The 23,651-nt window shown below is 37.0% G+C and overlaps 2 protein-coding genes across 2 annotated transcripts in view; one reads left to right on the top strand and one right to left on the bottom strand.

The window, feature by feature from the left end:
- LOC311587537 (uncharacterized protein) overlaps positions 1–23,651 on the bottom strand; it is a 494,998-nt gene that overhangs the window by 123,102 nt on the left and 348,245 nt on the right. The window lies entirely within an intron of this gene.
- The window catches only part of LOC311587533 (uncharacterized protein), a 428,822-nt gene that overhangs the window by 160,556 nt on the left and 244,615 nt on the right, over positions 1–23,651 (top strand). The gene's annotated exons all lie outside the window — the stretch shown is intronic.

Genomic DNA, 23,651 nt, shown 5'->3' with positions numbered 1-23,651 from the left:
AATGTAGCAATATTCTATGGTGATATAAATGACGTTCTGCCATTCCTTGCTGCAAGTAAAGTACCTGTAACAAAGAAAGTGTGGATCATGGCAAAGCAGCCCTTTACATATTTAGAGACTGTAATCAATAAAGATAGGGATTGGATGAACTTTTTCAGTGGAAGCTTTTTATTTTCAAAGGAGAAAATGATCCCTGGCCTCAAGAACTTTCTTGAGGCTCTTACACCATCTCAGTACCCAGGAGATTTATATTTCTTTAAATTCTGGGTTGACAATTTTGATTGTTCTCCTCCTGAATTGCTATGTCGAAGTCATTATCCCTGTCCCCCAAATACTTCCCTAAAGAGTATGCAAGAAAAACATGAAGTCATGACTGTTTCTGAGACCAGTTATTCCATATGGAATGCAGTGTATGCAGTGGCCCATGCCCTCCATAAAACGCTGTTGCACAAAACAGAACTGGGCTCTCCTGAAGACACAAACAATGACCAGCTTCTCCCATGGCAGGTAAGCCTCCCTCATAAGCAAGGGAAGCATCAGGAACTTAAATTACTAGTAAGTAATTCACTGTGTTCAGGGAAGTACCCATTTTTATCTCATAATTAAAAGTATAAATTAATATGGAAAAGGGTTCTATCACAGTGATGTATATATCTGTATTGATCTTATATGATTTGGGGACTAAAAGCAGATTTGAAGACATTACATTTGAATGAATTTCAGCAATATTTTTCCTAGTGTGGTGAAATGTAAAACGTAAACATAAATAATGCCAAAATATAGGAAGTTCAGTAAACAAAATTTACATATTTTCATAGAACATGTCTATTGCCAAAAGATACACATATTGAATATGTCCAAAGCTGCTACTTCACATAAAATGTCATTTATGTTTAATGGCCTGAGACCACAGGAAGAACCTTTTTGAAAAATAAGTAGCCTGTTATAGAGTCATAATTATCTGAAAAGTAATTTGTTTTACAAATTCTTTATTCTTTTAAAAATTTTAATTTTATTACTTTATTCAGATTACAACTCAATTGTTATCTCATCACTTGTACCCTCCCATTCCTCCCTCCCTCCCACTTTCACCCTATTCCCCTCTCCTAGTTCTAAGACCAAGGGGGACTTCCTCACTATATGGTCATAGGCTATCAAGCCTCTCCTTTGTAGCCTGCTTATTCTTTCCTTGAGTGCCATCAGGCCTCCCCACCAAGGGGAGGTGGTCAAATATGGGGCACCAGAGTTAATGTCAGAGTCAGTCCCCACTCTCCACATAATTGTGGAGCATGTCCTGTCCATTGGGTAGATCAGAGTAGGGGCTCAATATTTACTACTTGTATTGTCCTTGGATAGTGCAATAGTTTGATCAGATCCACCTGGGCCCCGATCTACACATCACAATGTTCTTCTTGTAGGTTTCTAGGACCCTCTGGGTCCTTCTATTTCCCCATCTCTTATAGTTCTCTTACCTAGAGTCTCAGTAGCATGTCCTCACATCTATCCCAATGTCCTCACATCTATCCCAATCTCCTGGTAAGTGAAGAATTTTGTGGGACATGCCTTTTGGGCTAGTGCCCAATTATAAGTCAGTATATACCATGTGAGTCTTTCTGCTTCTGGGTGAGCTCACTCATTATGATCATTTCTAGTCCCATCCATTTGTCCACAAATTTTGGGATTTCCTTGTTTTTTTTAAATAGCTGAGTAGTATTTCATAGTGTAAATGTACCACAGTTTCTTATCCATTCTTCAACTGAGGGGCATTTAGGCTGTTTCCAGGTTCTGGCTGCTCTGAACATGGTCGAGTATATGTCCTTGTTGTGTGGTGGAGGATTTTCTGTGTATATTCCAAGGAGTGGACTAGCTGGGTCTTGAGGAAGCCCTATTCCCAGTTTTCTGAGAAAGCACCAGATAGATTTCCAAAGTGGTTGCACAAGTTTGCATTCCCACCAGCAATGAAGGAGTGTTCCTATTTCTCTACATCCTTGCCAGCATGTGGTGTCACTTGAATGTTTGATCTTAGCCATTCTGATGGATATAAGATAGAATCTCAGAGATTTTTTGATTTGCATTTCTCTGATGACTAAAGACATTGAGCATTTCTTTAAGTGTTTCTCAGCCATTCAATATTCCTCTGTTGAGAATTCTCTGTTTAGTTCTGAGCCCTGTTTCTCAATTAGGTTATTTGGTTTGGTGGTGTTTAATTTCTTGAATTCTTTATATATTTGGGGTATTAGACCTTTGTCAGTGGGGAAGATCCTGGAACACATTGGCTCAGGAGACCACTCCCTGACAGAACACCAAAAGCCCAGGCCTTAAGGTCAACAATTAATAAATGGGACCTCATGAGGTTTAGAAGCTCCTGTAAGGCAGGACACACTGTCAATAGAACCAAGCAATAGCCAACATACTGGGAAAAGATCTTCACAAACTCCACACCTGACAAATTCTTTATTCTTAACTAGGTTAAATGAAGATAAAGCCAAGGCTGTGCTTCCGTTATTATATATTAAAACACTGACAGTGCTTATGAGCCTATGCCATCTTTCCATGTATTAATAATAAGTGGATATGTTTGGGGTTTCAACAATAAGATATAAACCGAGGATTCATTTACATCTATGAGCCTTCATGATCACTTTCAAGTAGGGTGTCATCAAGAAGATCGATGAACAGGTCAATTGAACTTTCAAGTTAATCAAAGATAGATGAATAAAAATTAATTTTGAATGTACATATGGAATATGTAATGTGTAATATGTAATTTTGAGTATAAAGGAGAGCAGTAATATTTTACATAGACATTGATACAATTTGTGAACATGGCTTTCCAGAGATGTGATACTAAGTTACTTAGTGTATACCCTGTATAAAAAACTAAGTACATAAGCAACAGGTCTTTATAACAGCAATTGTTAATTAGGTAAAACAACATTGAATCTAAGAAATTGAATTATTAAGCCATTGTATTAAGTTAGGTATGAAATTAAAGCATGCTGAAGGGATGACTTAGCAGTTAAGAGCATTTGCAGAGGACGTGAGTTAGGTTGTAAGCACACACATGATGGCACACAACTGTCTTTACCTCCAGTTATCAGGAACATGGCTTACATGTCTGCCCTATGCATTTGCAAAGTATGGACCTGGTAAATGTAGATACATGCATTTAGGCAAGAAACAAATTAAAAATAAAATAACAAATCTAGAGGCCAAAGATTTCTCAGTGCTTAGAAGCACTTGTTGCTCTTGAGGAATCAGATTCTCTTCCTGGTACAAAGGTAAAATATTACAACTCTCTGTAACTGGTGGATATGCATTCTTTTGTTATTCACAGGTATAAGGCACATGTGTAGTGTCATACCGACATGTATGAAGAACACTGTGTTAGAAAACAAAATAATTTAATTCTACATATAAAGAAGTATTTTTAGGACAATACAGGCCATAAAACTTTAAACCCCTACCCAAATCTAGCCAATGGTCAGAACATTCTCCACAGTAGAGTGGAGAGTGGGATATGACTTTCTCACATACTCTGGTGCCTCACCTTTGACCATGTCCCCTGGAGGGGGAGACCTGGTGGCACTCAGAGGAAGGACAGCAGGTTACCAAGAAGAGACTTGATACCCTATGAGCATATACAGGGGGAGGAAATTCCCCTCAGGAACAGTCATAGGGGAGGGGAATTAGGGAAAAATGGGAGGGAGGGAAGAATGGGAGGATACAAGGGATGGGATAACCATTGAGATGTAACAAGAATAAATTAATTAAAAAAGAAAAAAAGTATTTTTAAGACGAGTTAAAGCACAGAAAACTTAGACAAAATTTTGTCTTACTTATGATTCATATCAAAGTTGAAAATCAAATGTGACCCAAAACAGATCAAGTAGCAAAGAAGGAGCTCTGTGTTTCTCTTTTCAGTTTCCTTAAGTAAAATGGACTTATACTTTGTACACATTTAATATACATTTTTCATGAATTTCACAGTTTGTATAAACTCCCCTTAATATTATCACATCGAGGAACTCTGTATATCTACATGTGTAATTGTGTACCCAAATAAAATGTTCACGAATGTTCATTTTGTGGCATAAAATGGGCACATCTTAATACATATGAATTACAGAAATAATAGTGTTTACATTTTCAGTCAAATTACACACACACACACACACACACACACACACACACACACACACACTGTTTTCTGGTGCTGGGGAAAGATGCAGGACCTTTTTCCCACTAAGAACGTGCTCCACACTATGCTAGGTTCCATCCCTTAGACAACATATTTACTTGTATGCAGTAATTCTTGCATTACTATCATGGGGAGAAATGTTAATTTCACTAAATGAACTGGAGAGACACCTAAACAATCTACACATCTTCAAAAAAAGAAATCCATGTTAGAGAGAGATAAAAATAAATTTCTTTTAGAGACTATCCACCAGTCATTTGTGTGAACTACTGAACTACTCCTGTCCAAATGTTGTCCCTCTGCAGCTTCACCCCTTTCTGAGGACAATCCAAGTTATAAACGCTGCTGGAGAAGAAATAAGCTTTGATAAAAATAGGAATATTATGGAAATATATGATATAAAAAACTTTATGGAGTATACCAAGCATACTCCATTACCATTTAAAGTGGGAGAGTTTGTCTTTAAGAGTCCACAGGATCAAGGCTTTTTCATCAATGAAGTTCTGATTAAATGGCCAAGCAACTTCAATCAGGTCTGGAAATTTTCACTATTTAGTATGTAGAGAAATTTTTGTAAAGGGTTATGAGAAATGATTGTGTGATGGATCTTTGAAATTTTAAAATAATTTTTATATGTTAAGATTTCAGGTCTATTGTGGTAGTGAGATTGTGTGTGAGTGCTCATGCGTGTGAGCATACATGACTGTTAAGCACACAGACAATGCTGATTATCTTCTTCCATTGCTCTCCATTTCATTTGTAAACAGGATATCTCTCTGAAACCCTTGTTTTCAGATTTTGCTGTATGCAGTTGAAAGCATTACTTAGGCTCCATCTCTGTCTTCATGATCGAAAAGTTTGGGCTGCAGACATGTTTTTGTCTATGCCCAACTTTTGATTCCATGCCTTCAGTATGACCAATTTCAAATTTTCATGCTTGTTTGGCAAGCATGTTAAATATTAAATCATCTCCTTATGTTTGATGACTTTAAATAAGAAATAAACCATTTGAATTATGTTAATTGAATTTTAATGTGTGTTCATTAATGATGGAGTGTTTATGGTTATAAATAGGTGTGCGTATGTTCTTATCTGTATACATACACATGTACACAAACATATTTATATATTCACACATTTGTATTATACATGCTGGCTAAAACTAAGTGCGTCCTTCCATTAATACAACTCATAATCAAGTGTATCAATATTTTTATTACTTTGTGAGTTAGCATAAAGAAGAAAAATAATGTATATTTTACAAGACATTTCTGTAACAAATATATATGATCTGCTAAATATATGTGTTAAGAATTAAACTGTATTTTCTCTGTGAGAGCAGTATGGACTCTTAGCTGTTGAGCCTTCCACCAGCCCAATCTTCCTGTTAATCTGTAGATATGTATGAGACAGAAACTGAGTCCAAATCAATGCAGAAAAGAGGTCTAAGGAAAGATAGAAGATTGCCTGTCCTATACAATTTCTAAAATATAGCAAGTTATGTTAGAAATTTGGTAGTTCATGTGATTAACTAATAATGCAATTGTTGAAAATCCTAAGTGAGACATTACTAATGTTTGAAAGAAAAGGCATAGAACTATTCTTAGCATTGGTAGGGACGGTTGAAAGTCATAGTAATGGTTTATAACTCAGTGTCTATAGAATATCAACATTGATGGTATCAGGAGAAGCTGTGACCATCCAGCAAAAACATCATTCCTGAGAAAAGTGAACTTCCTCCTGCAGGTGAATCAGAGTGCATGGGTGTTCCTCTATGATGGTTAATATAAAGGGAGAAATGGATGAGGCAAGAGTGACTAGGTTTCAGGGTGACAACCCAACTGTTCCTGTTCCATAATTCACAAAAAGAAGGAGTTCTGGATTTCTGCCTCACAGCAGAGAATATATAGACACTCTACACATTTCACAACAGCTAGACAGATGTGAGTCTCAGTTTGGTCACCACAAAGGAATGTTGAACATTTAGCATTGGGAAGTATGCTAACTTCAAATGTACATTCAACACTGCCAAATAGAAACCACACTGTTTCATAGGATATGTATATTTAAGTTGATTAGCTTAAAATATTTTAAACTACTGTTCAATATTATGATCAGTTTTTCTTTGTTGCCCTCAGACTCCTCAATCTGTTTGTACACCGAGCTGTGGTCCAGGATTCTGGAAAGTTCTACAAGAAGAAAGACCTGTGTGCTGTTTTTCTTGTGTCTTATGTCCAGAGGGGCACATTTCCAACCAGACAGGTTCAAGAATATCACCATTACTCTAACTGCTTCAGAATGCAGGAGAAAACTAAGAAGTAACGTTATTGTCATAATGCAGTGCTGTTTTCCATGTCTCCCTCACTCATCCCCATATCCATTAGTAATCACTGCAGATGCCATGCAATGAGTTAAGATTTGAGTTTAAGTTCTAAAGCTATAATGACATATGCACCCGCTTCCGAAAGCATGACTTTTGTTACATGGAATTGTCATTTCAAATCTTATAGTAGTAGTATAAGTCCCCACTAAATGTGAGGTCATCAATTGTCCAGGATCACTTTGTATGTTGAATAAACAAACCTGGAGATTCTTCCCTGAAATTAAGCCAAGGGTGTCATTTTGTATATAAAGAACAGTATGAAATATGTTTTTATAAATGAATATACAGATGCCTATAGATATTTGTGGTCTACCATAAGATAACACATACAAGTAATATTATATGGACTGAGTATGTTGTATGTATGAATATATACACTCATTTACACACACACAAATACAAAAATACAATATTTGATGAAATGAGGTCATGAATTTTGTATCAAGTATAAGGTAGGTCCAGGAGAAGATTTTCATGGAATACCAAGAGGAGGGATAGTGAAATAAGTATGTTATAATTTTTAAAATTTTAAATTATAAAGAATCAAAAAGCAGAAGAAAGACAACATTCTAATAATGCTGACAATTTATTACTTAAATACTATCTTCAAAAAGGCCAACCTCTTGCCAGGCAGTGGTGGTGCACACCTTTAATCCCAGCACTTGAGCGGGAGAGGCAGGTGTGTCTCTATGAGTTCGAAACTAGTCTGGTCTGCAAAGTGAGTCTGGGACAGTCTAGGTTACACAGAGAATCCCTCAAAAACAACAACAAAAACAAACAAACAAAAAACAAAAAGGCCAACCCTTAACTATATAACAAAGAGAGAACTCTATTTTAAACAATGAAACATTGAAAGATTAATTAAATATTTTTATTTTCTAAGATCTATTGTTATGGTACATTAAATTCCTCCAAAATTATATGATACTGTTACCACTTTCAGGTAATGAATCTTTATTTCCACTTACAAAGAGTACCTAACAGATATCTCCAGGTAAAAGTAAGATTTTACAAATATAACTGTTATTTCTCATTGTGCATATTATCGCTTCCTGCCTGCATACGTCCCTCTATCTCTGTGTGTATGTTTGTGTGTGTGTCATATGGATATGAGAGGACATAATTGTAAATCTGTGTAAGGCTGTGCACATCTTCTGCTCTCAAGGATACACAAGACATTCTAGCTAGTGTAAAGTGATCAAATACCAGGCAAAAGAGTAAGAGACAGACCCTGGTCTTGCTGGTAGGTGTTCCACATGAAAACCCAGCTGAACAACTGTTACATATGTGTAGCAAGCCCAGATGAATCCTATTCATAGTCTCTTATTGGTGTTCACTCTCTATGAGCCTGTGCCTGGGGCATCCTGGGGCACCTTCCTGAGAATGAAGAAAAGAGTCAGCAGGCCTTCGCTAACAGAGAGGTCCTCAGAGATGATAAGGGGTCAGCAGGGGAGAGAATGGACCAAGCACAATGGTCAGGGGAATCTCACAAATTACTACTAACAATTAAGCCTTTCTGTGCCTATGAGGTTTTAGAAGTCAGGCTGTTTCTGTACCTCTGACTGACTAGGAAGTAGGTGTTTTTTTATTTATTCAAGTTTCACAAAAATGACCAGCTAATCATTATACAAGGTGTTTGATTTTTCATTACACATCCAGGGATACAAGTTTATTTGAAATTAGAAAACAGAAACAGAACAGACTTTATTATTATTACTGCTCCTATAATTCTGATTTAAAATCTAAATAATATCTCCTCCAAGAAAAACACATTTAATATATGACATCCAGCTTTTAGGCTGGCAATGCTTGTATTATAAGAGCACTCTAAACTCAAAATAACATAACGGGTCTTTTTATGAATAGCCAATACTAATAACTAACTGCTTTTACTATATGTGTCATCACCTATGGTATAAAGTAGGAAAAGCTTATTTTAGTTAAGCTATCTTATTTACTGAGATTTATTCCTTCAGGAGTGTATGTTGTATGACTTCCTACTTTAAGCTGCATTTCCTAAGAGTTCTAAGCCTATAATAAAAGGAAATATTAAAGCTATAATTCAAACCCAAAATTAGAACAATTCCCAGGTTTATCCTGAATTAATAATAAAAAACACAATGCCCTGTACTGAGTCAAAGGATGCCAAAGAATTTGTTATAAACTTCTGCAGTTGAGAATCTTCCTGATATATCTGAGCTTATAGCTGCAATTTGTTGAAGCAAGTGTTGTATATTTATTGTCAAATAAGGATTTTTTTCCCTGGCCAAGAATATGAAATCTAACTTGTTCCCACCGTACCTTAGGAGAAGTACAGAGAAATGAATTAACAACTATCAACTTAAACTGTGAGTAATCAAAAAAACAGAACAAAACAAAACAAAAACAAAGCAAAAGAGAACCTAGAAGTGCTTATGATTGTGAAATCAGTGATGTGAACAAAATGCATGTACATATATATAGAATCTAAAAAATGAATAAAAATAAATAATTTTAAAAATCACTTTATGGATTCCTTGATGGGTTTAATTTATCTCTCTATGAGTACTATGGATTTCATTTTCACTGCCTTGCAAAAACAAGAATAAACTTGTGAACAGAAGGCTTATTATTAAGTAAACAAGATGAATGTAAGAATTGGATTTATAAAGTTTTCATGTTCTTGGCACTATCAAGAAGTAGAATAATCCTTCCTCCACAAGTTTATTGGTGTGTGTGGTTCTTTTTGTTTTGTTTTGTTTGGCTACCCACATTGAAAATTAGTTTTCATGATTTGAATATGGAATGAGTAAATTATTGTGTAAGCTGAAATTTTGACTCACTTCCTACCCACAGATCAGAAGGAGTGCAGCCCATGTCAAAGACAAGAGTACCCAAACCCAGAGAGAAACCATTGCCTGCCCAAGTCAATTATCTTCCTGTCCTTCGAGGATCATCTGGGCATGGCTCTGGCCTGCGTAGCTCTGTGCTTCTGTGTCATCACAGCTATGGTGTTGGGGATCTTTCTCAAGCACCAAGACTCACCCATTGTTAAGGCCAACAACAGAACTCTCAGCTACATCCTGCTCATCTCCATCCTCCTCTGCTTCCTCTGTCCCTTTCTCTTCATTGGCCGCCCGAACACAGCCTCCTGTATACTGCAACAAGTTACATTTGCACTTGTGTTCACGCTGGCTCTTTCCACTGTTTTGGCCAAAACTATAACTGTAATTATGGCTTTTCGGGTCATGAAACCAGGAAGGACAATGAGAAGGCTGTTTGCCTCAGGCATCTATAACTCTGTCATCCCCATCTGTCTCCTGATCCAACTTATGCTCTGTGGAGTCTGGCTGGGAACTTCACCTCCCTATATCGACACAGATGCACACTCAGAACATGCTCATGTCATCCTTTTATGCAACAAGGGCTCAGTTACCGCTTTCTACTGTGTGCTAGCATACTTAGGGACCCTGGCCTTAGGGAGTTACACTGTGGCTTTCCTGGTGAGGAATCTCCCTGACACTTTCAATGAAGCCAAGTTCCTGACATTCAGCATGCTGCTGTTCATGAGTGTTTGGGTCACCTTCCTCCCTGTCTACCACAGCACCAAGGGCAAAGCCATGGTAGCTGTGGAAATCTTCTCCATCTTGGCTTCCACTGCAGGGCTGCTAGGGTGCATCTTTTTCCCAAAGTGCTACATTATTCTCCTAAGACCTGATAAAATCTCATTGAGATGTTTAAAAACAAAAGGCATCATATAAGAAAATGACCACTTGATGAGTTAATTAAGTCTCTGAAATAAACCCATTATAATATTGAAGTTGAAGTATTTACCTACCTTTCAGTAATTTTGCAGAAATATACATGTCAGACATGCTATCTCAAAACAGAACCTACTCCTGAAAACACATGTTTGTAAGTTATTCATAATATGTATTAATTTTTGGCAATATAAATAACCACAATTTAGCTACAGGATACTGAGGTAAATAATACATGAACAAAACACTTGTTCTCTTTGTTGTTCTTTAGTATAATGGGGTTTGTGTGGTATGGGAGATTCTCCTATGGAATATGGGTAGAACTGGATCTCTGGAAAGGGATTTTAAACAAGTTGAGCATTACTGGTATCAGTGTGAAGAATTCTCCAAATGATAAAAATAAATCTACCTTATGACCCAGATGTCCTATTTATTGACATGTGCTCAAGTGACTAACCATCCACTCCAGAGATACTTCTCTAGTCCTTGTGTTTGCTTATTCTACTCAACAGCTAAATGCCCTTCATTGGATAAGCTTATTTAAAACTGGCATTTGCATAAATAGATGAAATTAGAATAAATTATATTGATTTGTTAACCCAGATCCTAAAAGACAAATATTACTAATTCTCTCTACTCTAAGATATCTAGCTCCAAATATTCAACCTGGACTAGCTGGGGAAATTAGCAGACATTGTGAGGATGCAATACAATGCTGGGGTGCAATTGATCTGTTTGGGATAGTGAATGGGACGTGCACTAAATACGAAGGTGGATGAATATAAAAGAATGAAGTGGCTGAACCTACAGTCAATGTGTGTGAAAGAGTGTTAAGCAATCATTTTATGAATTATCTACCCATCAATACCTATACTGGTCAATTATATGGATAACACAGAAATGTAGATTAAATGGTCCACACACAATGATCACTTTAGTAAGCCAGAATAATGGCTACCTAAATATTCTCATAACCGCAGTATGTAAGTATAGACCATAACTTACTAAATAAGCTTTCTTTGCAACAAGGATCATGGCAGAAAAACGAGCAACCACAGGCAGAACTTTGGAAAACGGTCAACTCTGATGCATCTCCAAAACAACTCCTACATCTAAAGCTCTGAGAATAACGCACATTTTGGGGCAAAAGGCTTGCAAAAGGTAGAGGATCAGATTTTACTCTCAAAGTGTGTATCCTAATAATGTCAGATGTTACAAACCATAAGACTTACCAATATACTTGCACATACATAAAATGAAGAAGCTAACACTATTATACATACCAAAGTGGTCCATGAAGAAGCCATAGGTTTCAAACCAAAACAAAATTCTACAGAGAGCTAGTAAATTCTGAGAGTGGGAGAAATAGTTTTTCCCAGGAAAGAGTCCAACAATCATTTAGTCGTTAAACACCAATCAATCATGCCTGAAAACACACACACACAAGTACCATAATAAGACTGATCAGTTTATATTAGGGAATATACATGCACATAATATCAATTAATGAAAAAGGACCACTAATTTGAAAGAGATACAGGAGAGGGGTTTGAGGAAAGGAAATGAAAACATATAATATGATATAATCATATTATGGTATCAAAAAAAGAACTAAATATTAATTGTGTTTTTAAGATGAATTATTTTCTGCATTATAATAAATGAAATTCACTTATAAATGGATGTAACCAGACAAATTAATGCTATTTGAAGTAATCCAGGCACAAAGGGACAAACCTTGCATATTCTGTCTTCTGAAGGTTCTAATTTCAAATTTCAGTATGTATGTACTCAGAGGTGAATCTATGTCTTGCAGTAATTGCAAAAACCAGTACTGTAAAAAAGTGACCATATCCAGGTCTAAATGGAGTTGTTGTCAGAGCAGTAAGAAGTAGAGAGCTATAAGTGACTTGGAAAAGGAAATGGAAAAACCTGATGAGGTGATACTAATTAAGAACTAGAGCGTTTGCAAAATATAGCAGAAGTTGTATCTGAAAAATAAAAGACAATCATACTAGAATGTATCTACCTAAAATATTTCTAATACTTGTAAGTGTGAGTATAAAAATAAATTTTAGTTTAAGTGAAATTTTGCCATTTGTGATGACAATGGTCCTGCCATCTGCCTGCAACTCCAACACCAGCCATTACAAGTCCACTTTTGAGTTACTGGAAAGAGTTCTCTAAGAGACTCTTCCAACATTTCATGTTATTGGTATTGACCTTTTTTCCTAACAGTGGAAGGCATATTCCCTATTGCTGATAACAACAAGCACTTCAGACACAAGCCCAGAGACATTTTAGATGAAACTGACTTGAGCACACCCACCCTGGTACATTAGCATTCATGTACCAGAAGGTGCAATTTAAGCTTCCAAAAGGAGGAAATCAAGCAACAGTTCCATCTTCATTTGATGCCTATGAACAACAACAATAATCAGCGTCACATGATAACTCTAAGAAGTAGTGGCACACGTACCTTGGCCGTAATGCACCAGCAGATTTCCTAGCATCATCCCAATTATTTGTCCTTACACTCGTAGATAAGTGTGGCTTTCATCCTGCATTAGGCACCTTCACTCTGTAATCGAGAAAGAAGTAGTAGAAACACTGTAAGAGTCAGAGGATCAGGGGCTTTGAATAAGAATTCATTTCCTGAATAATAGCTAGTAGTAGTCACATTTTAAATATAAGGAAACACCAAAACATATGAATTTACAAACATTTTTAAGTAAAATGTCAGTAGTAAGGGACCCATTTCTCCAAAAATATGGAAAAGATTATTAGATAAAAAGACCATCTTGACCTTTTAATGGCTTCAAGAGGTTTCAATGCATCAATTATAATAATTTTATTTATCATTTTTATTATTTCTTTTGTTTTCAATTATTATATAATTTAAAATAAAATATAATTTCTTCATTATCCCTTCCTCCTTCCATAAACTCTCACACACAGCTCATTCTTTTTTGAAATCATGGTGTTTTTTCATTGTAATTACCTCCACCCACAATGTACAATCACAGTCTTTTAGCAAAGCAATGAAAATCCTAACACACACAGACACTAAAGAAAATATGCCTATCTGAAAATGCGTCTTCAAAAACCACCCCATGCTCATGAATAACTTTCATTCATTCTGTAACAAAACTTCTGAGACAGGAGTAAGTCCAGAAAATTGTACACTGAACCCCACCATGGTATTTTCTTCTTCCTATCAAGCTCCTTAAAACCTCCAGCACTAGTACCAGAGTACATGATCTCCTCTTCCCCAAAAGACGAGCCCATGAGAGCTCCAACTGAAAGAAAAATCATGCTTCTGAAATCATGCTCCTGAAATGCCCATCCTCTATCTTTTATTTCTAATTCACATCCATCAGTCTTGACCTAACAGATCCTACAACATGCACTGAGGAAATCAAAGAATCATAAGTTCTATTTTTAAGTCTTCTATAGACTAAACTTTAAAATATAAAAGAATCGGATAGGATTCTTCATGTATACAATCTACCAACGTTAAATCAAGACAAAGTACATATTTAAAGAGAACCACAGCAACCGAAATATATAGGAGCAGTAACTCCACAATAAGTAATGATCTCAAGAAATTCAAAACCAACAAAACAATGAATGATTTTCAAAATGGGGTACACAGAGTTAAACAGAGATTTCAAAACAAAGGAATACAGAATGGCCAAAAAGCAGTTAAAGAAATGCTTAATGTCCTTAGTCATCAGGGAAATGAAAATAAAAAGCCCCTGAGTCACAATCTGCCTACCATAATGTTCTACTTGTAGTTTTCTAGGACCCGCTGCATCCTTCCACTTTGTTATTCTCCCATGCTTCTCTCATCCAGAGTCCCATTAGGATGTCCTCCCCTCTGTCCCAGTTTCCTGGTAAGTGAAGGCTTTCATGGGACATGCCCCTTGGGCTAATATGCAGATATAAGTGAGTATATACCATTTGAGTCTTTCTGCTTCTGGCTTAACTCACTCATTATGATCATTTCTAGTTCAATCCACAAATTTCGGGAATTCCTTGTTTTTAATAGCTGAGTAGTATTCCATAGTGTATATGTACCACAATTTCTTTATCCATTCTTCTACTGAGTGACACTTAGGCTGTTTCCATGTTCTGGCTATTATGAATAAGGCTGCTATGAACATGATTGAGCAAATTTTCTTGTTGTGTGCTGGAGCATCTTCTGGGTATATTCCAAGGAGTGCAATAGCTGGGTCTTGAGGAAGCTCTATTCCCATTTTTCTGAGATAGCACCAGATAGATTTCCAAAGTGGTTGTACTAGTTTGCATTCCCACCAGCAATGAAGAAGTGTTCCTCTCTCCCCACATTCTCGCCAGCATGTGGTGTCGCTTGAATTTTTGATCTTAGCCATTCTGATGGGTGTAAGATGGAATCTCAGAGTTGGTTTGATTTGCATTTCTTTGATGACTAAGGAGGTTGAGCATTTCTCTAAGTGTTTCTCAGCCATTTGATATTCCTCCATTGAGAATTCTCTGTTTAGTTCCAAACCCCATTTCTCAATTGGGTTATTTGGTTTTGTGGTGTTTAATTTCTTGAGTTCTTTATATATTTTGGATATTAGACCTTTGTCAGATGTAGGATTGGTGAAGATCTTTTCCCAGTCTGTAAGCTGTCGCTTTGTTCTCTTGACAGTGTCTCCTGCCTTACAGAAGCTTCTCAGCCTCATGAGGTCCCATTTAATAATTGTTGACATTATGGCCTGGGTTGTTGATGTTCTGTTCAGGAAGTTGTCTCCTGTGCCAATATGTTCCAGGCTCTTCCCCACTTTTTCTTCTAAGTGACTTAGTGTCTCTGGTTTTATGTTGAGGTCTTTAATCCACTTGGATTTGAGTTTTGTGCAAGGTGACAAATATGGGTCCAGTTGCATTTTTTTACACACAGACATCCAGTTAGACCAGCACCATTTGTTGAAGATGCTATCCTTTTTCCATTGAATGGATTTGGCTTCTTTGTTAAAAATCAAGTGACCATATGTGTGTGGGCAGAACCCAATCTTATATGCTATGTAATCACCTGTCAGACAGTAGAAAGGGGCTTTTAATCTGAACTAATGCCAAGCCTTCCAGCCCTCTTTATCCTCTTTACCTTTTTAATTTTAATTTGTTTTTACTTTCCTGCCCCTAATTAAGTACAGGGGCATATTTTCCAAGATTATATAGGAGCTGTAGTCTCATAAAGATATTTCAGTCATCTTTATGTGCCACAGGGCACAAGGAAGACCATCAAGTAGGGCCTGATAAATGATATTTTACCTAAAATCAGAAGGGATAGTATACTCAGGATTTTCATGGGGAAACATGGAAGCAATACTCCTGAAGAAGGCATAATTGAAACATAAAATAGTTCCCACATGTCCAATGTTCCCAAACTGTACACATGTTAAAAACTCCCTAAGCATAAAATAAATGCAGATCAAGACAAAATCTGAAAGAAGGCATGAAGGATATTGTAGCATGCAACTCATATTTGTTGGATCTTTGCCAAAAAGCTGTGCTGTCTTTAGGACTTTTGCTGTCCCCATTAGATTGTTGTGGCAGGGAAGCAATGGAAAGTAGAATATCTGGGTGTATGTGATTTGGGTGAGGAAAGGGGAACAAGAGGTACTATGTATATGAATATGGGAGATAAATTCATGAGAAAGAAATCAGTCTAATAATACTAAATATACCTAAAAGAACCATAAGCAATTATACTATGAATGATCTATCCTCAAAATACCTATATTAAATTTTTTCTCAGGAATATAGAGATATAGTTAAATAAAACACATACCACCATCACATTAATAAGCCAGATTAATATCTACTTAAGTATTTAAATCATATCTATTGAAAATATCACTCCCCATTCAATATAGAAGTGTTCCTTTCTGACAATGAACATAATGGAAAACCAAAACCAATCACAAGGCAGAATTCTGGAGTACCTAGCATTTGATACATCTAAAAAACAATTCCCACATCTAAGATGCAGATAATATGTATATCAAGGCATAAAAAGATTGTAAAAGGCAGAAAATCAGAGTTTGTTCTGGAACTCTGTCTCCTAATAATGTCAGAAGTTGTACACATATGTCTTACCAATATGAGTGTATAGACATGAAACGAGCAAGTAAAATACTAATGGACATGATAACGTGGGCCAGGAACAAACCAGAAATCTCAAGCCTACAGAAAAATCTACAGGTGTATGTAAAGGCTGAAAATAGGCTAAAAAGTCTTGCCCAGGGAAGAGAACATCTTTGAATCTATCAACACAAAATTATCATCCCAGAAAACATACAGAGAAACAACATTATAAAGACAGAGAGAGGTATATGTAGGAGTATATATGAGTACAAATATACATGCAGGAAAATTAAACGTATACCATGGACTTGAATGAGAGACAGGGGAGGTGTTTGAAAATCTTTCAGAGGTAAGAAAGGAAAGGGAAAAATGATGTAATTATATTAAAATTTCCCCAAAATGATAGATCAGATATGGGGAGTGTGAGGAGGGTGTGAGAGGACCGGGAGAGAAAAGGGAAAATGAAGGTAGTGGTATCTAGGGAGCATCTGGGTACCTGTGACGGGAGAGGCTACAGGGAGGATATGGGGACTGTCTCTGAGTAGCAGAGACTGAGTTGACCATACTCTAGACAGGCATGTGTTCTAGTGGTTATATGGGAACACGAATCCATCTACAAATGTGTCAACACAAAATTTACCCTGCATATGAGATGGACAGAGATAAAGATAGAGCCCGAGGGAAGTTCCAGTCAATGAGTGGTCCAGACTGGGAGTGGGAGAGAGACCCATGGGAGAACACCAACCCCTGATACATTAACAGTATTCTGTTATGCTTGCAGACAGGACCATAGCATAACTGTCCTCACATGTCCTCATCCATATGTTTATGGAATAAGATGCTGAAACTGAAGACCAAGCATTTGGACCTAAAACACACCTTGTTTGATGAGCAGAATAGAGGTGACTATTCAAAAACCCAAGGGCTGATCTGAGACCCAAAAATCATCAATGCTGGTGACCCACAGGTAAAAAGGATCCAAATTTTGTGGAGCAATGTTGTGTCCAGCTTCAGGCCACTGGGCAAACTGCAAAGAGCCTGGTTCCCACAGAAATGGGCACACCGCCTCCAAAGGCTAGGGCCACACACCAGCTGGTACTCTTTAGTGGACAAAACAATGTGGGGATAGCCAAACCAACCATGTGGGTTGTATTACTCAGCGGATCCACAGTCAGGATCACAAGGGAACTGATTTTAAGTCACTCTGAAAAGCCACAAAGAAAGTTCCTGGGTTACCTAACAGCCACATTATTCATGCAGGACCCAAAACATCTGGTTGGAGGGCTGCTCTTGAACACTCTAGTGCTCACACTTGCTTGAATCTGTAAAACCACCAGTGACAGTGGGTTCTACCATCGAACAGACCCCACAGCCAGGATCACAAGTGTATTTGATCTCAGGTCTCCCAGAAAAATCACAGAGAGTTCTGAGGTCCAAGCAGGCACTGGGCATACAGTCCAACCAGAGGTAGAGCTCTGGTAAGAACCCAAACAACAACCCCCAGGACCATTTGATACACCAGAAGCTGAATCCAGCAGTCACACTACCACAACAAGCCATGGATATACTATGTCAGCTGACACACTAGAAAAATATTTCAAATATCAAGTTATGAAAATGATAGAGGCCTTAAAGGAGGAAAATAAATACCTCAAATTAGAACTGGAATACACAAAGAAAGAAATGAACAAATCATATGAAGGAACTACAATCAAACAGGAGAAAGAAATTAAAAAAATGTTTCATGACCTAAAACAGGAGATCAAAGCTATGAAGAAAATACAATCTGAGATAATCTTTGAAAATCAAGAGAGAGGACAGGATCTACAGACATAAGTATAGCCAACAGAATACAAGAGATGGAACAAAGAATATCAGAAATAGAATATATGAATGAACAAATGGATACACCCATCAAAGAAATTGCTGAATCTAAAAAAGCTCTTGACACAGAACATCCAAGAACTCTGGGACATTATGAAAAGACCAAACCTAAGAAGCTTAGGGATAGAAGAAGAAAAAGGCTCTCGACTGTAAAGCCCAGAAAATATTTTCAACAAAATCATGGAAGAAAACTTCCCTAACTTAAAGAAAGATGTGTCCACAAATATGCAAGAAGCCTAAAGAATTCCAAATAGATTGGACCAGGAAGGAAAATCCTCCTGCCACATAAGAATCAAAACACTAAACATACAGAACAAAAAGAAAATATTAAAAAACTGAAAGAGAACAGGCCAAGTCACACATAAAGACAAAACTATCAGAATTACACCTGACTTCTCAGCAGAGACTATGAAATCCAGAAGAGCCTGGACAGAAGTCATGCAGACACTAAGAAAACACAGATGCCAACTCAGTCTACTATACCCAGCAAAGTCCTCATTCACCATAGATGGAGAAAAGAAGATATTTCATGACAAAACCAAGTTCAACCAGTACCTAACCAGCTCTACAGAAGATACTAGTAGGAAAACTTTAATCCAAGGATGGAAATTTTACTCAGGGAAAGAAAGGAAATGAATAACCTCACACTCACTAAAACAAAAGAAAGGAAGCTCTCTCTCTCTCTCTCTCTCTCTCTCTCTCTCTCTCTTTTTCTCACACACACACACACACACACACACACACACACACAACCACTTCCAACATCAAAATAATAGGAACCATCAACCACTGGTCATTAATATCACTCAATACCAATGGCCTTGATTCCCCAGTGAAGAGACAAAGGCTAACAGAATAGATGAAAAAAACAGGACCATCAATTTGATGCATATAAGAAACATATCTCAGTAATAAAGATAAACTATGGGTTTATAAACACTGGGTTCCCTCTCCTGCAGCAATTCCCACCAGTCACCATGCCAATCACCTCTGCCAGAGGGTTTCCAGCTGCAAACCTCAGCTGCCATCGTCATCGCTGCCGTTCTGGTCTGAGAAAATCCACGCTCCTCCCGTGTTCATGGGGTATACAGATTTTCTGTATTTTTGTCCTTTTGAACTGTGGAGTACTCCTGAAGTAGTGTGGTAGGGAGCTTGGTGTTCCTGGTTCAGAATTCCATGCAATTCCCTGAATCATTTACTGGAGCTTCTAATCACAGTCCGCTTTGCTCGCCGCCATCTTGGATCCTCCTATTTTCTAGATTAAAAAAAAATGAATATAGAAGAATTCCGAGGGATGATGCCTTCTTTTATGTGTTGAGCCTCCATCTGCTGTTGGACCAACTGTTCTAGTGCCTGTAACTTTTCTATATTTAAGGACAGCGTATCTACCCAAACAGACTCGCCAGTTAACCATTCTATTGGTAGTGCCATTGGAATTATATCAGCAGTGGCCCTCCTTATTAAGTTGGAGAGCCAACTTTTGCTGTCCCTGCTTATGAACAGTCTATAACTCTTTGATAGCATTTTAAAATATTTTCATCAGAAACACCTCTTTTACACCTTGTCTGTGGAATGTGTGGAATGATAATCTCCACTTCCCATTGCTGCAATAGATCTCTTTCCTATAACCTCATGGCTATATCTGACACCTATGGCTTTAATTTTCCTACCTGACCTTCTGGCATTTTGTATTTAATCCATTTTAGACTTTGATTTACCTGAGAAAACGTACCAATTCCTAGGATGTGTGTAGATATCTTTTGAAGTGGCCAAGGTGGACTGCAGAAATATTATGACATTATCATTACACCGGCTCCTGCATCCACTGTGCCTTCAACGTCAGTTCCATCTAATTGTAATTTCAACCATGGTCTCTTATCAAGATTAACTGTTTGCCAAACTATCTGCTTTCTGGTATCTTTAGAATTGCTTGTTCTATCCATGGATGCTTCTATATCTCTGTTAAGTGGCTTACTTAACTTTTGAGGAACACTTCTTGTCTCATTGGGCTTGAAGCTTCTTAGTTAATTTCTAAAATATTTCTCCTTGGTTGAGAGGAAACGTATGGCCTGTATTGTGTTTTGCTGGGGCCCAAGCATGTTCCCTTAGTCACTTGTCTGACAGTAAGGAATTGCCTCGAATATCTCTAGATGATTCATGTTCATAAGCCCTGTGTCTGCTCCTTTCTCATCTTTTACTTACCTTAGGAAACTTTCTCTCTGGATTATCATTAGAAAAAAAATTCATCTTTAGGAACTGTTTGTCAACAGTCCTTTAGGAAATGGCCTGATCTTTCACAGCTACAGCAATAAACATTTTGAGCACACATATCTTTTGTAATTATCTGCCAGCTACAACTGAATTCTGAGCATTAAATTTAATATCCCAGTAGTTTTAATCAAAATATAAGTAGGTGCAGACAGACCTGGCCATTTAAGACCTAATATCCCTTTTGCATTCAGCATTAGCACTGCCAAAAGCTAAATATTAATTAAAAGTTCTCTAGATTCTGGTAAGTGAAGACTTTCATGGGACATGCCCGTTGGGCTAGTGTCCAGATATAAGAGAGTATATACCATTTGAGTCTTTCTGCTTCTGGGTTAACTCACTCATTATGATCATTACTAGTTCAATCCATTTGTCCACAAATGTCCCCAATTCCTTGTTTTTAATAGCTGAGTAGTATTCCATAGTGTAAATGTACTACAGTTTCTTTATCTATTCTTCTGAGGTATACTTAGGCAGATCTGGGCCCAGGGGTCCTGCTCAAACTATGGCATCAGCCAAGGACAATAAGTGCAATAAACTTCGAACCCCTACCCAGATTCAGCCAATGGACAGGGCATTCTCCACAGTTGAATGGAGAGTGGGGTCTGACATTCACATGAACTCTGGAGCCCCACACTTGACCATGACCCCTGGATGGGGAGGCCTGGTGACACTCAGAGGAAGGATAGCAGGCTACCAAGAAGAGACTTGATACCCTATGAGCATATACAGGGGGAGGAGGTCCCCCTCAATCACAGTCATAGGGGAGGGGAGTAGGGGGAAAATGGGAGGGAGGGAGGGATGGGAGGATACAAAGTATGGGATAACAATTGAGATGTAATATGAATAAATTAATAAAATATATTAATAACATAAAAAATTCTCCAGATTTGGGATCTGATGTTGCTCTACTAAAATCACAAGTTAATCTTTGTAAAAAGTCAGTGAAAGATTTTTTTGAACCCTAGCTTATCTTTCTAAATGATTCAGAAAGATTCCCCTGTTGTTCATTCTTATCCTAAGCATTTAAAATTACTCTACAACTGGTATAGAATTTTGTATATAGATGCAAAATACATATAATTCTAGATATAGTGTTATAGAATTGAAATGTAAGTTGATTCTTCACACCATATATATATATATATATATATATATATATATATATATTCATATGAAGTAATGTACTCATATAACTCAATTACAGTACAAGAAGGTTTACCTTTTGAAAGTGCTATTGCAGGATGTTTAGGATAAATAAGTTATACAAGTTAATTTTTAGCTGATCAAGTCATGGTCATGTCAATCACTAGTCTACTTTTATCACAAGAATATACATCTTAGGTGCAGCAGATATATGATACTATAGAAAGAAAAGGTCTTCAAAAACCTCAGAGAGACATGCAGAATATGGCATTTAAAAATGTTTTTTATTATTTTAAAGATTCACTGACAATGAGACAGGCTAACTCCTGGCAACACCTAGCCTACCTCAAAGAGGGTGATGGGCATCAAAGAACATCCTTATGGAGATGGCTTCAAATGTGGCAAACAAGCGACTGTGCAAAATGTGCTGTTTCTACCACAGACAGAATTTTGCCTAAAAATGGGCAAGCTTGGATGCAGGCAGAGTCAATGGCCAAACTCTGCCAAGACAGGGTAAGCAAGTCCTCAGCAGTCACTGCGTCACAAAAATGTCTGTCATATATATTGGGCTGGAAGGCTGAAAAAGGTGTTCCAATATAATAGAGAGTTTTGGCTGACTATTTAGGTAGAAAACTGTCTCTGTCATCTTCTCATTTGGAAAGCTATGAACCTGCACTCGTGGCAGACTCTGGTAGTCAAGTTTATTCCTTCTCTAGTCTTGTGATGGAGTCGAAGACCACGTAGCTTAGTTTTGCAATGAAGCTTAATTGTTTAGGAATTAAGATGTTTTTAGGTCTACATAGATGTTTTAAGTTGATAATGACAAGAGGTGATGGAGACTGATTTACATTCAGAATTTTTGACACACCAAGATAGGAAAGTTGTTTTCTTCAAGGCTGTCAAAAACAAATAACAAAAACACTTAGAATGTAACATTTATATAATTTCTGATTATGTCATGATTACTCTTGCTATAGGTATTTTATTTTATATATGTAGAATAATATAAGTGTATATGTAAAAAATAAAAAAATATAAAAAGTTACTGTACAACATTATTCTAAGATGTCATCATCAAACATAGTCTGTGCTCTTAATTGAGCATAATGACCTTCACTTAGTAACTGATCCTCAACATCATTAATGCCTCTGGTTCTATTTCATTGCACCATAACAGAAACCTCATCTTTTCCCTATATTAGTCATTGTAGTGGAGGGCCAGGTTCTATAACGGCTAACATCAAATCTCTAATCTTTTGTAATTGTATGAATTTGCATGGTCCAGTTATTAAGTATCTGATTTAGATAGAGTGAGTACAATCCATAAGACATTACTGCTTCTTTAAATCTCTTTTAAGTCTAGCACCTATATTGGCTGCCACCCAAATCCTTCAAACCCATGTGGATTTCACTCATCTGGAGCTAATTCTTTTATTGTATCTGGGAAAATCATTGTTGTTTTCTAACCAGCTGGAATTCCATTTTGCAGTCTTGTCACAAGGGGGCGCTGTAGGTTTTAGATCAGATTCATGTGACGCTTATTTTGATTCAAATAATGGTCTACATTTTGTTCCATTGCTTGGAAGTTAGCATGGATTTTTTTTTTCAGTTCTTTCCTTACCTAAGTCTGGGTTATTTTGATTTCTCTTAAAGAGGAAATATATAATTACAATCATTACCCAAAATATAATTACATTTATGCTGATGATTGAAACAAAATATATGGGGTTAAAATGCCCTCTGCCATTGTGTTTTCCATTTTTATTTTCTTTTTAACCCAGAAAACATTTTTTCTTTAATACGTGACTCTTTCTATTGGAGTCACCACTTTATTATTTGAGCTAAATATTTGTTTTTCTCTTAGTGTTTTCAAACTAATACATTACCCATCCAGAAGTTTGGAACTTCATCTTTTCAG

The sequence above is a fragment of the Acomys minous genome, assembly GCF_964271855.1.
Source record: "Acomys minous genome assembly, chromosome: 16".
NCBI lineage: Eukaryota > Metazoa > Chordata > Mammalia > Rodentia > Muridae > Acomys > Acomys minous.
Note: the sequence above shows the minus strand (reverse complement) of the source record. Positions and strands in the feature narration are given on the sequence as shown.